The following is an 18,341-nucleotide window of genomic DNA, read 5'->3' as shown; positions in this document are numbered from 1 at the left end:
ACTAGTAAGAAACAGCCTCTCTTTTTGCTGTGCTTTTTGCAAGATGATATAAGTTAAAACTAAACATTCAGTTCTCACGGCCATAGTCTACTAACACAAAGGAAGAGGAGAAAAGTCAGGACAGCAAGCAAGAGTGGGAGAAAATCAGAGAGGAAAGATGAGAAAGATTGGAGTGCCACAGTCACAAAGGAAGGGGAAACATGCAATTTCTCTGATTTTTAATATTACTGCTTATGACTAAACTGACCTTCGTGATTCCATATTAGAAGACTGTAGCCCACCGATAGGTAGCTCACTCTGTTAGATTGTGAGCATTGCCCACGTTGTCATCCACACTGCAAGGGATATAGTGAAATTCCACTCTTACTGTCCTATGAGGCACACAGGCAGGGGAATGTCTGCCTGTATTTATGGACATAGAGCGAACACAAAGGTATCTAGTACACCCTTATCTGCAGATGTAATCATTCTGTGAAAAAAGCAAGGGACACTAACATTATTCCCAAGCCTTTCATCTCCAAAGTTTCTTCTAAGATGTTTTTGATCATATTAAATATGTCAGTTGGTTTTTGGATTATGCCTATTGTAGAGTTTATGGTTTGAAGATTATGTGGTGAGTGGTCCACATTTTTAGTAATCAAATAAATATAATCTTTTACTTATTTATTTTTGAGATGAATAACAGAAAACATTGTTCCAGCTTTGGGTTAATTTCAATATAGCCATAAAAAAATTTTAATAAAACCTTTTTTATTAATTATTTGTGAGTTTCATACGTGCTTACAATGTATTTTGAGCATTTCTCCCACACTCCTTTCCCTCGATCCTCTCAGCTCCTCTCATTCATATTTCCTCTAATCTGTGTTTCTTTCCGCCTCATAGCCTTTCTCTCACTCTGACCAACAATAGCCGCTACCTTTTTGAAATTTGAAATATTGCATGCTATTATTTAGGTATGAAAATGATAAGTACATATAATATTGAAGTAGAAGTGAAATGTATTCACACAGAAGTCTTTAGAGCAGCAGAAGAGGTAGAACTACGCAGGTTAATGACGCTGCAGAGAGAATATTCGAGACCCACTGCAACTTCAGTCCCTCTGTTCCTGATGTCGATAGATAGAACAAAGGTTTGCCTTTGTTACTTGTACAGTGAAGTGGAAAGAGGAAGTCAGAGTTAGAAGCAACTGCTGGAGACTTGAAGAGTCTCTGTATCTCTCTAGCTCTATCACCTTCTGTAAATGTGGATACTGTCCTATGAGACACAGTTATCTTTTTTTTATCCTAAAGTGCCATGATTCTTTTTGTAAACATTACTTTCTTTGAGCCTCATTTTTCTTATCTATAAATAGGGAAGAATGCTTGCATCACAAGGTGACTTTAAGGATTAGAAGATAGTAATCTCATATCTCTTCTCATACAGATCCATTTGGTTTCAGAATTTACCTAGCTGGAGTTTGAAGAGAGAGCTCTGATAGCAAATAGCAGCATGGTTTGAAACGATTTGAATTCAGGTTTTCATGTGTTAAATGGTTTTAAGAAAGTCAGGATTTATAAAATGCTTTTAGTTCCAGGATATCTATGGAAGACCTTTACAGGCAACTTTCAGTGGAGGCTTAACCTAGTCTCCTTGACCTTGGATTTAGAAGAGGCCTGCTTCTACTGTGCAGTCCTAGGATTCAGCACAGGGTCTAATAATGAAGAAGTATGTAGGAGATGCCTGTGGCTCTCAGGAAATACCTTGAGTCCTGCTAAATCTTTTCCACTTCATACTCTCTAGACTCAGGGAGTTTTAAAATGATCAAAGATGGTTTTCTAAATAGAGAAAATAACAACTAATAGAGTTACAAAATGAACGGATGTTAAGGTTAATTTCTTAATTTAATTATCAATGACAGAGTCACTGGTGATAATAAGCTCCAAAGAATAGAAGTACTTGTAGATGAAGAACATGGAAATTGCAGTGAAAATAAAAGAAGATTTTTTTTCTGATTTGGGTATGCATGTATTTATTTCAAGTGTATAGTTGTTTTGTTTGCGTTCGTGTCTGCAAACTTCGTGCTTATCTGGGGCCTGTAGAGATTAGAAAAGTCCCTGGAACTGGAGTTCCAGGTGTTTGCAAGCTGCCCTGTGAGGACTGGGATCAAACACAGGTCCTTTGGAAGGGGAAGCAGTCATCTTAATGTATGAGCTATCTTCCCAACCCTGATTAGCTATTTCCTATTCTGTCGCGATCTTTAGAAATGAGGCAAAGACTAATATAATGGTTGGCAGTCTCTTAATAAAAATATTTAAACTTAAACTTTCAAAGTACAATAATTTAAGGGAATGTAATTTTTTGTTGTTGAATTAGATAGGTCCTGGGAATCCAAATTGGTAATGGAATATTTTGAAGGCCAAAACAAAAGTAATGGGGAACCTGAAACGGCCATGTGTCTGTCCCTTTTCGTGTTAATTGTGAACTTTACACAGTTTCAAATCATCTGAGAGGAAAGCTTGGACTAAAGAACTGCCTAGAAGACTAACGGTTTTAATTGGTCTGCGAACATATCTATGGACAATCGACTTGTTTATTGATTAAGTCAAGAGGGTCCAGGGTACTATGGGTGATATCATCGCTAGGTCAGTGGTCCAGGAAAATATAAAAAAGTTAACTAAGTATAAGCCTATGAGAAAACAAGCTAGAGAGTAAGTTTTCAATAGTATTTCCCCAGAATCCACACCTATAGTTTCCTGTCTTGAGTTCCTAATGGAGGTAATGGGCGAAAGATACCCTTTCTTCCTTAAGTCCCTTTTTGTTAGAGTGTTTTATCATGATAGCAGAGAAGTAATCAGAGAAGTATTGAAGAAAAAGATTTAAACATATTCAGTTTAAAGATATAATTTTCATTGTTTCAGTTTTCAAATAATGTTTAAGATTTGAATAGCGTGTAGAAAGGTGAACTTTGGGCTTGGAAGAACAGGGGATTTGTGACATAGCTCGGGCAAGAAGAGGCAAGCATAAGGAGAAATTTCATCTGGCTGCTTCTCAATGTGTGGCTCTGTGCCAGTCTCCTGGGGAGAACTGAAAAGAAGAGGCTCCTGTTACCATAAGTCATAATTAGGGGGCCTTTTTGAATTATAACTATATCTCCTGTTGTTTGGTCAAAAACGAGTTTATTTTTGAGTTTTTCAATTTTATCAAGTTTTAGTCTGAGAATATAATGCTTAACATGAATGACTTCATCTTGGTTTTGTCTTCTGAGGCTTTGTGCTAGACTCAAGTCCATGCTCTTCCACTAATTTTATATAACAGTAATTTAAAAAGTCTATTATTTTAATTTTATTTAACAGCAATAAAATATGTCTATTACTAAAATACATATAACTATTCATGGCATAAATCTATACTTATTTTTAACTAAGATTCACCGTAGTCTAAGAAAAAAGTGTTTTAAGATTTTTTTTATCTTAGACCATATTTTGTGTACAAAATATTTTTATTGTTTAAGGAAAATAAAATAATCTATGCTTCTCTCCTTACTTGAACAAAGAAAGAGAACCATAGATTTTGATTAACTGGCATTACACTTGATCTTCTCTCCATTCAAGGGTTCTACCAAGTGTTTGAATGTTAGACTAATAGAGGTTGAGATCCCTGCCCTGGAGAACTGGGGATAAGAGGTGCTTGGAAAAGGGTAGTCAATAAAATAATACTTGGGAGATAACCGATACAGGACCAGGTCCAAGTTAACTCCTCACTGTCAAATCCTCATCAATTAGATTTGAATTAAAAAGCACACTTTAATAAAAATGGTTAAATCGATCAATAACTTTTAAGGGTATCTTATCCTTCATTGACCTAGACAGATTTTAATATCTATAAGGATATGTAAGATACTTACAGACACAAAATCATGATGACACATAATAGACTTAATTTTAAAGGTCTCTATATAATTATCTGTTATAAGGACAACCGTGGTCAAATGGTTTCTAGTGATGTTACAAGTGATAAAAACATATACTATTGACAAAACTGTAGGCCTAATTATACTTTAATTTTATTTGATATAGGAATTACCGAAGGAACAAATATCATGTATGTGCTTTGACACTATGGAGACATCCTGAAACCTCTTTATATCTCAGTAAATGAACTGGATTCAAGCTTGGCAAACAGGAAACTGGTCCACAGACGACTTGCTTCAGGTATGTGAAAGTATAATTTACACCACTAGAACCCTTCAAAGGTCCATTGACGGTTTGGTTGTTAATTACTTTTCAGATAATTGCAATGTGTCTTTGGTACAGCTGGCAGCTTCTTTTCCCTCCCATACATACACATGTGGGTGTTGGCATATGGCAAGTCTGTCCATTTCACCTTGTTTATTTACTTGGGCCTTCAGTCAGTTACAAAACGATGAAACAGGAAAGAACCCGCCTCATAAAAATTTTACTTCTAGAGATGTATGCAAAATGACGGGTGTCAAACCGTTCATCAAACAGACGTTTCCACCCGCTGCCCTGGCAGTGTAAAGGGTGACAAACGGACCTGCATAGAACTCAGAATGAAAGGAACAACAAATGGTGATGTGCCAGCTTTTTGTTGTCTTGAAAGCAGGGCAACATTTGGTTCATTAACATGAAACAAAGCATTAGGGAAGGTAACTGTCTTTACTCTCCCCTTGGAAGGTTCCTGACTGTGAACTATGCAGTGACAGAATGAATGCATTTTCTACCGGATTACTGGGAAAGCTGCGCTTGCTTGAATGAACCTGTAAGGAATAAGATGACCACAGAGGACAGTGTGTGGGCTAGGGGCACAGGTTGCAGCCTCCTCTCTTGCTAAATATTGTACTATTTAGAGTCAAAGCAAGCCAAGCCATACAGCTCTGGGAAATGCAAATAGCCTACTTGCTCGGTTGCAGTTTCCACTGTGATACAAGAGAAAGAGCTCATGTTACTTTGACATTCAACAGCTTTCCTGATAAAGGAGAAGTTAACAGTTGCCATTTTCACTGACAAAAACTTTGTTGAATTTCCGTTGTTGTTTTAAAAGCAGAGGAGAAATCTTATTTGGGAGACTGAAACCAAATAGGGGTTTCTCACATGCCATCTTCTGTCAGCTGTCTCCGAGTTGTATTGTAATGACTGTCTTGCAGTAATCTGAAGTAGTCTTCCCAGAAGGCAATGTTCACCAATGATACCGTGTCTGTAGAGTAACCTCAGCAGAACATATATTAACTGACATTTAGGGAGACAACTTGCTTAATAGATGCATACTCATACGGATATACAGGGCTTTGTGAGCGTGCGAAGTATTATTAAAAATGAAGTCATGGAAACCTAACACTCCGCGCAATAACGAGAATGAGCAAAATGAGCGAGAGTGCTTGAAGCCTGTTTGCTTTTCCACTTTTCTCCCTTAAGTGGCAGGAGAAAAGGGATTATCTTGTCAACAGGCATGGGCTGGAACTGAAACAAGGGGGAAGCAGAAAAGGGGTAAAGAGTTTAACGGACCCCCATGTTTATCTCGCTCCACTTGCAACAAGGTTCTTTATCTTCTGTTTAGATGTCACCTTTTCTGCAAGGACTTGGCTCTCCTGTGAATTTGTTGTTTGCTTGTTTGCTTTCTGCCAATTATTTCCCTTAGACTCTCTACACTGTTAACTGCATTCAGTGCGGTACTCTATGCGCTCTTCTCCAGTCCTCTTAATCCTCCTTTCTTACTCTCACTCTGTGATTCCTTTGGGAAACTTTCCTTACATACAGAATATTGCGTGTTAAGTATTTCCGTGGACTTCTCTGAGATATGTTAGGTAAATATTAGAAAACTGGAAATGCAAAAATATACTCCAAGCAATCACATAATAAATGCAGGAGCACACAACCTAGATGAAGGAACAAGACAAAGAGTGTGGGGTTACTGGAGTTTAATATTGGAGGAGAAGTTTGGAGAGCTGGAATTAAGGTGTCCTGGCTGTGATTCTGCCAATAAATGCCAAGAAACTTTGAAGCTCAGAGGAAATCTACGTAGGTCAACTTTGAGACATATTGATAAGGAGGTAATCATATCTCGTTGTGAATAGTTATTGCGCTATATAGTCATAGTTCCCTATTTTCAAATATATTGCTTGGCTTTTACACTTTCATTTTGTGATTTTTTTTTAAAATACATTCTACGGTAGTCTTTATGAAATATATGGTAGGCAAATATTTTCTACAATCTACTGATAATCTTCTTAAGAACTTAATAAACATTTGCTTTTTAAATGATGCCCATTTTTATCAGAGTTTCATACTGTTACTATCTTTGTCTACTCTTAGATATCTAAGAAAATTTTTCCTATGCCTTTTCCAAAATATTTTGTAGTTGATATGTTATAATTAAATGAATGAATCCCTTTGAGTAAATTTTAATACCAAGCTTATTCATTTTATGTCCTGTAATGTCCTTTGCTCCTTTGGGAACAGATATGTGTTGTCTTTCTGCCATGCACTACATTTTTAATCCTATTGATTGTTACTGGGACAGCATTGTTTGTTTGCTCGTCATTTGGCTATTGGTGACTCAGCGAGGAAAGGGGTATAAAGGTCTATATTACTAGGTGGTGCCAAACCTTGCAAGTTATTTATTATTTGTTTGTTTTTGAAGTAAATTTCTTTCTTAAAATATAATCTCATGAAAGGTTCCCATCCCTCAGTTCCTTCCAGACTCTTCCCCTTTCTCCTTCCATCTAACTACATGCTTTCTTTGTCTCTTTAGAACACAGGAAAACAAACAAACAAACCAAGCAACAGCAACAAACAAACAAACAAACAAACAAAAAACAAAGAACAAAGAACAAAAATAGAACAAAACAAGTACTCTTACACATTTTGTTTCCTTTCTTTTTTCTTCTTATTGTTCTTTATTTTTATTGACTTCCATTTTTCTTTTATTCTATTTTGGAGATGTTCATATTATTACTGCTAAGGAGACAGAATTCCAAACTGCCCATGTTATTTCTAGGACTGCTATAAATGGTAGTATTTTTTTAAGCTGTTATCTGCTCAGATGGGATGAAAATCCTGACCCTTTGTGATCTTCTCTGATATCACCCTTGTGGGGTGATGAAGGGCCTTGTTACATGCACCCTACTGAAGAAAAGAATCTGTTTTCTCATTGGTGGTCTGTTGTCCTCAGGAGAGTTGAGTTAAGGAGCATGCATTATTGGATGAAACTATGTGAAAGTTTTCTATCTTATTTTCTATACAGTCATTTGTTTATTTGGTTAGTGTGAATATGTGATGGGATGGGAGGCCTCAGAGAACAATTTATGGGAATTGGTTAATTTCTTAGCCGTGTGGATACCAGGGATTCAACTCGAGCCCTCAAGCTTTGGAGTAAGGGATTTTCTTTTTATTTTTTTATTGAGTTATTTTGCCTGCCTAGAAGCTCTCTTTCTTAATAATCTTCCCTTTCCTTGACATTTGTCTAAGAATCAAATGTCTCTGCACTCTTTTTACTTTCTGTCTTTTTCTGTATTCATCCAACCATCTACCAAGCTCCCCCACCTCTCTCTTATCTATCAATCATTAACTACCATCTATCTATCTTGTGTGTAGTCTCTGTCTCTCTGTCTCTGCCTCTGTTTCTCTCTCTGTGTGTGTGTGTGTGAGAGAGAGAGAGAGAGAGTGCGTGTGTGTATGTGTGTGTGTGTGTGTGTGTTTAGTGTAGAATCTTATTTAGCCCAGACTGTTTATTAAGATTTATTATGCAACCAAGACAGGTCTTGAACGTATGATTCTCCTGCCTCTACATTCTAACTTTAGGATTGTAAATATGCCATCATACTTAACATGCATCTATAACTTTTATTATCAAATGCACTATCTTATACTAATCTATCACCAAATTCCAGCTAGAATAGGCTCTTTTGTATTACATATTTGGAATAGTAATATGTAGGTCACACATTGATCCTAGATATCCATTTTACACAAACCAAAATAAAGTGTCTACAATGAAGAATTTTAAGGACCGTTATGTGTTGCAAAGATTATTTAGTGTGGTTGCTTTTTTAGACAATAATTAATTCTACCTTTAAACATAACTCAAAGAGGAATTATGAATGTCACTAACTTATAAAGTACTTCCGGTTGGGGAATCTCATAAATAATAGATGAAGAGTTACTTAAAGCAAGGGCTTTACCTAGGAATACAAACAGCTCCTGACAAAGAATCTTCTGGGCTTCATTCCTGGGTCAGGGAATGCCTGTAGCTTGGGCAATCAGCAAGATCCGTGGTGGAAAGCAGCATGAACCTAGTATCAGGGAATTCTGGTGAAACAAAAGGCAAGCTTTGCTCAATCAAGACAACAGAACTTGTTAGCAGAAGAAGAAGAAGGAGTGTTGCGCTTGCCAGAGGCAGATGAATACAGCCCTCTTTCTGACCTGTTTTGTGAATTCTGATGAAACCCTCTCTACATTTCATAAAGAAGGGCACAATCAGCAAACTTTAAAAATAATGAATATTCTTAGGACTAATACAAGGATTAAAGATTTGTGGTTTCTTTTTAGATTCATTATAAAAGGCTTACTTGTGGATGGAAAGCCTCCCATGAATATTGCCAGGCTGCTAAATAAACACAAACAGTGTGGTTTTCAGATAGGTGATGTTTATAACAACTTTACATTCATGAAATTTTTTTAATAAAATAGAAATTATAAGTATATCCTATTTCTAATATTCAGGGAATATTTACACATGACATGCTTTGTTTTGTGGAAATTTATTTTAACAGGTTCTCTGCATAAAAATTAGATGAAGAACACCAAACTTAAACATTCAAGAGTCTGGCATAAACAGAAATATTTTATCTGTCATTTGAGCTGTAGTTGCCAAGTATTTCCTAATCACAGTGTCAGATATTAGTTGAGTATACAATAATTCAAATTAACAGAAAATGATCCCATTTCATGCGTAAACTGTAAGGTTGTATAGCTTATCAGATTAAAATACTTGTCATTTATATTTATAGTAACTTTAAAGTATTACTATAATTAAAGCCAAAGAATCTTTAAAAGACATTTTTGGTATTATTATAAAATGAAATGGCACTAAAAAGTCAAAGCAATAACACAGAAAGCATTTTATTGGAAAATAAATTTTTTTGTAATAAGCCATATGAAATATCATGCTAGATTTGGTTTTAGGAAATGATGTAAACAGGTTACATTTTATCTTCATTGCTCTGTTTATTGTACAACTCCTTCTATTTGAAGAATAACCGTCACTACAATATATTTCTCACATTGGAGCATAGCAGGGTAATGGATGAGTAAAGACCAAATATGAATTCATTGGGTTGCTGAAATACTTTCAAAAAGTACTCCCTTAATTCCCGAAGGTAAATATATCATTTATAAAATTAAATGAATTAAAAAATAAAAATAATAAGAAGAGATGCTTTGAGTTTTTGCAGTGATGTAATTCATGAAAAGTCCACATTCACACTGTTTTGGTCAGGTCTCGGAGGTGAGAAGTAGACAGCTTTGAGATACACTAAAAAAAAAGATGCATCTCCTTGACACAGTCCGACTTATCATGCCTAATTTCAGAAGTTTCTAGGTGTATAGAAAATACCATCTTAAATAAAATTCAGCTTGTATAATAGAGGTTCCCATCTTGCATACACCCACTAGTTGAAACCCTCCAATCATTGACAGTACATCACTTTTCTCTCAACTATTTTTTTCAGTGACAAAATTATTGAATATCATGAAATTTCCTAAAACTTAATTTATCGCATTTGCATCATTACACTTCATAGTCATGCCGCAAGCACAATGAAATATGTCTGCAGTAAAGCAAATGTTTTGTGGCACACAGTTACTGTTCAAGAAACCAAACCATAAAGCACAGATTTTAGGGCAGTAAAACTCTTTGAGACAAGTATTCTATTCGATACAATGGTACACATCTATTATGTAGATTATTTCAGCCACTAACAAGATATCATTGCATGCAGAATTGGAAAACAATAGGCTGTATGTTCTCTCATTGGCTGGTGCAAGCTTCCTCTACTACCCTCCAATCAAATCACTCTGGTTCTCTTTTCTATGACCCTGCCAAAGTCATGCCATATGATTTTCTCTTGGATGATCAGATGAGTTTCTTTAGATGGAAACTGTAGATGAAGTCCCCCCACAATAATAATAAAATGTGTTACTTTTGCAAGTAACCTGGAGGTAGCAAAAACTTCTGCCCCAGGAGTTGGCATGCTTTCGTTGGAAATGAAACCCAGAAAAGGCATGGAGTCTTTTCCTAAAACTGAAAAAAAGTCTCTTTAACAAGTGCTACCCTACTTCCAGGCTTGGGAACTGTTAAGAATGCCTGGGCGAGTACTTATCCTTAGCTATTGCAATTTCAAAAAATGAATAGGATGGCCATAGGCCAAGAATTTCCTTTTCAATATTATATCTTAGAATTTTCAAATCCGTCCATCCTCACGTGATACTGAATTGTTTTTTTTTAAGTTAAGAAATTTGGTGCATAGAATAGTCAAATAAAATATTGAGAATAGTTTAGCTACAATTGAAGCAAACCTTCATTATGTATTGCTTATTATATATCTCAGACTTCAACCTGGACTTTTTCATGTGAATAGTTTAGTGCATTGCATTTATTCATATGCCTTTATTCCTTCTAATGGTAGTAGAAATACAACCATTTAATGACTGCTTTTAAAAAACTATCTAAAATGTTCTAATGACAATTGAAATTAACATTTTTCTTCTCTCTGCTATGTCTTAGACATTCCAAACTTGATGTTTAATTATTAGGCCTTAAAATTGTTTCCATTTCTTAATTTGGATAGATGAAGCAGATCCTTGTCTTGAATTGTCTCAGATTTATGACCAAGCAGGTGTTTATTAGTGAGCACCCACTATTATCAGTTGCTTTTGGTTTTGGAAAGATTCACAGGGACCAAAATAAATACCATCCCTCTCACCCCATATCTTAACAGTAAAGATAATTAAACAAACAAAATTAGATATAAATATATTATGAGACATTAGGGTACATTGTACTGGAGAGTATCAGGCAAGGAATGAAGGGGAGGTGTTACTGTGAAGTGCCAAAGCACTTAATAGTAATAGTTTAGTAGTCGTAATAATTTAATAGGGGTAATAATTTAATGCGATGAAGAATTCTAAGAATAGAAGAACATTGAAAGATAAGGCAGTCCCCAGCTCTAGGTCTAGAGTTGTGAGCTCCTATGAGCTTGAGTCAGCTGTCTCTGTGTATTTCCCAGTCATGATCTTTAACCCCTGTGGGTTAGGGGAGGATCTCTGGGGAGAGGGAGGAGGAGAGAAAGGTGAAACTGTGGTTGGTATGTAAAAATAAATAAAAGCATTTTTCTAAAAATTTTGAAAAAGAAAGATAAGGGGCTTGTAAAGAGGCTTAGTTGAAGAAGAAAGAGGTATGAGAAAATAGTCTTGTCTAATTCCACACACTATTTAAAGTTTGCATAAGACCATTTGGGTTCCACTGGTCTGTTTTCAGTAGAGACAATCAATGTGTGAAGATGAAGACACAGGAACTCGTTATCCACACTTTTTGGGAGGTTGGGGTTGTGGAGATGGCTCTATGGGTACAGGATGTGGTATACAAGTGTAGGGACCCAGCGTTTTAATGCAAGAAACCACTAAAAGTCTGCAAACCTATCATTTCTGAGGTGAAATGAGAGAGAGAGACACAGATTTCTCAGTAGGTCTTCAGCTAGCTAGTCTGGTACATGCAGTGGTGAACAACAAAAGAGACCCTAATTCTAAGTGGTTGCAGGGAAGTACCCACACCCCAGAACAACTCATTTGCACATCTTCAAGGTTTTTGGTGTGGCAAACATATATCCCTCCGTTATATAAAAAGAAAGGTGTAGCTGATGCTATGATCAACTTGCTTATAAAGAGAAGAGTTGTAGGTATCTAAAATTATTTTAATAAATCACAAGAGTGTAATACATCCTTATAGAAACTGAGTTCCTTGGGAGAAAGAAGAGAAGGAAAGATGATATTAAGATTGTGGTCATAGAGTGGAGACAATTGTTAAAGCTCTGTAGATGTGCATAGAGCAGCAATTGCAGAATCCCTGAGCCTTAACATTTATTAAGTCTGAGTATGAGTCAGGTGCTACTCCGAAGAGCCAAGTGCTAAAATCAAGTACACTGTCAGGTGGAGCGCTGCTCATACAACAGACTTGTGTAAAATGAAGATGACTATGTATTTTGTGGGCAGTCTGTCATGGAAATCTATGACATCTCTCACTAACAGGAAAATATTAAACAGATATGTTGGACATACCCAAGATTCTCAAAACTAATTGTGGCAGTTTCATGAACAGACACAGAAATAAGTGCCAAATATTTGAGATGATGAGCAACATAATCACCTTTAATATTATGAGTAAATATAGCATGACCTTGGACTCTATTGTCAAAGACATATGACTAATATCTCCTAATAAAAGTAAATATAGATGGTGACTCCGAGGTCTGGCTGATTTAATAACTGTAATACTTACTCATTGATGTGCCTCTATTTTCACTCCCTGGTTAGAAATAAAGGTACCTCTATTTCTAGACAGATGCCCATTTTATGGTACTCAAGATTTTATAGACATATTGTAAACTAAATATCAGTACCACATTTTTCTTGAATATCCTCCATGCACACACTTTTATGCCTTTTACAGGCTTTAGAAGTTTAGGAGATTTCCTATTTTTATGTTTTTTCCTGAGGTGTTATTACCAGTGGATTTTTACTCATGATTGATTGTAGCAGGATTTCTTGGACCTGCAGCCCCAAATACATGCCATCAGAGACTTATTTTTAATTATGAAGGTTAGGCATTAGTGTAGGCTTATTTCTAATTAGCTATTTTTTCTTTAGCTCAAATTAATCCATTTCTATTAATCTATGTTCTTCCATGAGCCTTGGTTACCTCGTCTATTCTAATACTGTCTATTCGGCTTTCCCGCTTCTTCTGTGTCTGGCTGGGCCACAGATGGGTGGCCCCTGGCTGACTGGCTTGCTGCCCTTTTCTCTATGCCTTCCAGCCCCACCTTTCTCTTTTTTGCCTACATATTGGCTGTTCAGCTTTTTAGAAGAACAATAAGGTGCCTTAGGAAGGATACAATAGAATTTTTATTAATTATGAATGCTCACCTTTAGCTTAGGATTGTTTCTATGTTTTTTTCTCCTTTAACTTAAATTAATCTTTTCCAATTAATCTATTGCTGCCCAAGATTGGTTTACTTCATTACATATTGTCCATCCTACTTTCCTGTTTCTTCTGTCTGTCTGTCTGGCTCCTGGAGAGCTGAACCCTGTCTAATTCAGTGACTCCCATTTTCCCTTTGCCCACCAACCACACCAATCCATCCTCTAAATGGATAGCTTTTTTTTTGGAACAATAAAGTACTTTAGGCAGGGAAAGTGAAACAGCAACACATCTTTACATAGTTAAACAAACACAATGTAAATAAAAGCAACATACCTTTACATAGTTAAAAAATACAACATAAACAAATGTGATTCTTTAAATAGCTAAGCAATTATTCTGCAACACAAATATTCCATTCCACGCTAAGTGATTCATGTTGTAGAAGCTTTGTCAATGCTCATTATATGCTCTCTTCAGAAAACATTTAACTAGTTTTCTCATCTATATCTCCCTCACCCACAAACCGCACTCCTTGGGCTTAGGGCCCTGCTCTTCTCAATGTTGTTTACTCCATCTGTTTCCTGCACACATTTCCCCAGTGAGTAGATCTGGGTTAGGAGCTGTCCATTGAAGCAGGTTACCAGTGGGGAAGTCCTGATTCAACCCCACTCCTAACTGGAGTTAGCAATTACTCCCTTTTCTTTACCCTGAGACATGGACCAGTATGGATAGAAACTACTCATGCATTGTATCTGTATATATTTTACATATATTATTCCTTCTTAAATGCCCTTCTCACATGTTTCTTTATAGAATTCAACCTCCTCCTGAGAGACATGGGGTAATCAGAACTTCCTGTAACTTCTCTTGACCTTCCCTTTCTGATAATGAGTCTTTGATGTGTTGCTGTGTTGTAATTTCTCTAACATGCAACATTATATGTGCCTGTGATTTTTTTCTTCCTCTCCTACTTGAAGCTTGACTGATACACATCATTCATCTCTCCAAAGCTTCAGAATCCCTAGAGTAGCTGAATAATTTAATGAGAACTATTATAGAGTAGGAGAAGGGGTATATTAGCAAAGGGTTAAGAAAAATCTCTTTGTAGATGACTAGCTTTAATCATAACTGGGATTTAAATTCATTTCAAAAATATACACACGGTTAAGATAATGGTGCTCCAGGTTATGAATTATTCCATAGATGATCACACTGAAGAATAAGAGAGAAAAATTGGTATTAAACCTAAGGAAACTTTACTATTATTATCATGATTATTGTCATTTTATTGTTATTATTATTAATTTGCTTTGGCAGGAGCATTAAAAATATTTTGCAAGACAAAACAAGACTAAATTAAGTAATAGGAAAGTATCTGAGAGCAAAATTAAAAGCTTCCAATTGTTAGCAGGTTGAGAACTTGTCTTATAATTTCCCCAAGAAATTATACCTGGATATTTTCCATCTAATTTAGCTACAGTAGGATTACATGAATTAAAAAAAGGTGGAACTCAGATTTGAGTCTGAAGTAACAAGTATCCAGGTTTGAGCTAGTCATATTCATAAAAAATAATAAATTTTCTTCTGAAATAAATCTATGTATAGGTCCTGCTGTGAGCATTTTAACCCTTACACACTTGATTACTACTGGGAGATGTCAGCTCTGAAATTTAAAAATGATCCAGTTGATGTTACATGAAGAACTTGAGATAATAATATAATTAACAAAATCTATAAGTTTTGAAAAAACTTAAATACACAACAGAATTAAACATTACTAACATGCTTCAGGTTTTAAATACAAGAATAACCTCAGTTGTCATAGACTCCCACAAAGCAGCCTAACAGAGTGGGGAAAAAGTTTTTTTCTAAATGCCACATGGTACGCTATATGAATTAGCTTCAGAGACATGTAAAGTGAAACGGGATTTCCATCCGAGGTCTCTGAGTCCTCTAATGCAAGTCTCCCATCCCATTTTTCTGTAAGATTTTTGCATTTTTTCACTATGTACGTGCTCACTATAACTTTTAAATCTATATTCAAAATGTATATATGCACACGTATGTGTAGATATACACACAAACATACATGTTCACTTTTTTGCTTGAACTAATTCTGGTGCAATACTCCTATTTTATTTTTATTTTTTTGGTGGTGGGGGAGTTTTGAGACAGGGTTTCTCTGTAGCATTGGAGCCTGTCCTGGAACTCATTCTGTAGACCAGGGTGGTCTCAGATTCACAGGCAGATTCCACCGGTCTCTGCGTCCAGAGTACTAGGATTAAAGATGTGCACAACAATTGTCTAGCTCAATATTCAGTTTTACTAATGTACTAACCATGTTATAAATACAAATGATAAATTAAAATTGAACAATTTATGTTTTACATTGCGTATCATTCTAAGTAATAAGATGAAATCTCATGGTGTCCTACACAACTTGCTCTTAAAAAGTCATCTCTTTAGCAAATGTGTTCGTTCTGTATGTTTACATGCCTTTTAGTCTCTAGTAGCAACCTGAACAAGTGTTCAAGTATTTAATTACTTAAGGTGAAATGACCCTACTTTTATTAAGTAATGATCCCAATCACAACAATATTGTTGTTTGCAAATCAGATATACCAAACCAAGGTTTAACATGTTGTAATTGCAAAGGTAAAAACATAAAAAATAAAGCAATAAAAGGTGAAAGCATCTACATAACTTTCATTGTGCGATATCACCATTGCCATTCCTACTTTTTAGTCTCTTGCTATGCCTAATTTATATGTTCGACCTTATCCTTGGTATTTATGTGTAGGAACAACACTGTGTGTGCAGCATATTGCATAATTCATGTTTTCACACAATGACTGGATTACTTAAAATGTAACCCACAGGGATATGAAGATGCTAATGTGTTCCCCAAATACTAATACACAGAAGTCAATAGAAAGAGAATTATCCCTTCATGAAAAGTGTAGAGAAAGCAGCTGGGAAGCTGACTCAGCCTGTTGCCAAGCCTGATTAGCAGAGTTCAGTTTCCAGTACTCACTTGATAAGACAAAACCAGCTTTCAAAGACCCCCACACATATGCAATATCTCTCTTTCTGTCACACACACACACACACACACATGCACACATACGCACACAAATACACACAGAGACATATGCAAATAAATTAATTAAGGCCTTTGGGGTCCAATCCCAAGGTCCGTTTCAGGGTTCAGATCAGATGCTACGGTATGTGAAAGGAACTTAAGGTATCTGAGGGCGAGTGATCTCTCTCATCCATATGCTGTTCCAAACATGTCTCTTTATTGTTTTGCCCCTATTCTAATTATCATGTCCAAATGCTAATTCTGCCAACTTCACCTATGGCCTAAAAGTCTCTTCTTACAGAGGATTGGAACAATGAAAAGAAATTACAAGAGTTGTCTCTCAATTTTCAAAACAAATCCCTAGGGTAAGTGATAGTAGCTAAACCATTTACCATGACAACACAAGTTTCTAAAGTAATAGGAGTGAGACCATGACTAGACAGGGCCAGGGCACAGTGGCAAACCCTGAGACATAGGTCTATTGTCAGCAGACCTGTCAAGCAAAGATTGGCATGCTTTTCTTATGGTGCTGTATGTAACAACTTCGGTTGGACACCTGTGACTCTGACCTTTTGCATAGTTGTAAAATTTTAAACCTATGATTTGTTTACAAAAAGTCTTTAATCTAGTTTGAACTTGCTCTGAGGTAAACATGATCTAATTATGTGTAGTCTGAAAAAAGGAACAACGCAGACTTTTAAGTATCTACAATATTTATGGGACAATAGGTCTAGTTATGAAGTTTATCCTCATATATTTTCTATATTTTGACATTATATTGCTAAATAAAAAGTCATATTTCTGGGCTTTCATGTGTCCAATAGATGGATTATTTTCATGAGATAAACATAAGGTGCGGGAATACACCCAAGGCTATTCTTAGGGAAAAATGAAGTGGTACATGAGAGAAATTAGAGATACAGGCAATCAATTTTTAGTCAGTGGTCCTTTAAGCCTTACTAGACAGGATTATTTCCATCAGAGTCTTGTGGATCAAGACCTGAATTATCAATTGACATATGCCATATACTTCCATGCTCCTGCCTGTAATAACTAAATTAAATGTTCAAAGGCCTTTAAAAAAGTATAAATGAATAACTGTATAAATCTATTTCATTCTTAATCTCAGAAGTGACTTAAGAGTTGTCCCTGATGATTACAAATCATCTACCATCTTATAAACAATTCTACATTCAATTGTTTTCCTGTGCAGTGGAAAGAACTCAGGCCCTGACACCAGACATGATACGGAAATGTTCTACAACTTACCTTCCTTCCCATCCCTGTATATGCAACTTTTCAGATGATAATTTTGTTGTTTAAGCAGCTTATATAACTTTAAATAACTCAAAAATATTTCACTCTTAAGTATGGGCCAGATTTATCAAAACAGAGAACTAATTCTGAATGCTTTCTTCAAAACCAGCTCTATTATCTGTTAGTGCAAATCATCTTAACCAACTCAGTGGCACTAGGCTGTAGGAGAAGGAAAGAAATTCAAACCCGCAAGGCTGGAGTATAGGTTTAAGACTGTCATTTGCTAAGTAATAAATTGTGGCCAAATCTCACAGTCTTTCTGACTCAAGTTTTTATTTGTTAAACAATGATAATAATATCAACCTTAAATAGATGTCATTACATTAAATAAAACAGAATTTGATGAAAGGCTTACAATAAAATCAAATTACAAGTTTTAATATTTCTTACCATATCTGACTATTTTCTCTGGGTTCCCAAATCTCAAATGCATGTATTTAGGGGTAAATATGCTTCATGTCCAGAGTCTGATGAGTTAGCAATAGAGGGCAAAGCCATTAAGAATCACCACACTAATTAAATTGCTTCCTATTCTCAGCAATCATGTAGAATGTTTTTGGTAACTGAACCTTTGCTGTCATAAAATAATACTCAACAGCCTGTCATGTGCTTTGGAAAAGTGAGGCTAGAATGAAAGAGAAGAGAATCAATGATGTCCTGAACCCTGTCATATGAAAGCAGCAATGGAGTGGAGGGAGAATGGTAGTAAAATTCTCAGGAAAGGTGATTGATTATCTCATTTTACAATATA

The 18,341-nt window shown here is 35.8% G+C and overlaps 1 protein-coding gene across 4 annotated transcripts in view; it reads left to right on the top strand.

Annotated features, from left to right (window-relative positions):
- The window catches only part of Lrrc4c (leucine rich repeat containing 4C), a 1,358,757-nt gene that overhangs the window by 792,585 nt on the left and 547,831 nt on the right, over positions 1-18,341 (top strand). For all 4 annotated transcript variants that reach the window (XM_085696658.2, XM_085696657.2, XM_085696656.2 and 1 more), the window contains one exon: positions 4,056-4,190. The gene's annotated coding sequence lies outside the window, so the exon portion shown is untranslated. The remainder of the gene's footprint in view (positions 1-4,055; positions 4,191-18,341) is intronic.

The sequence above is a fragment of the Myodes glareolus genome, chromosome 10, assembly GCF_982192425.1.
Source record: "Myodes glareolus chromosome 10, mMyoGla1.1, whole genome shotgun sequence".
Lineage (NCBI taxonomy): Eukaryota > Metazoa > Chordata > Mammalia > Rodentia > Cricetidae > Myodes > Myodes glareolus.
This window is presented reverse-complemented; position numbering and strand designations above follow the sequence as displayed.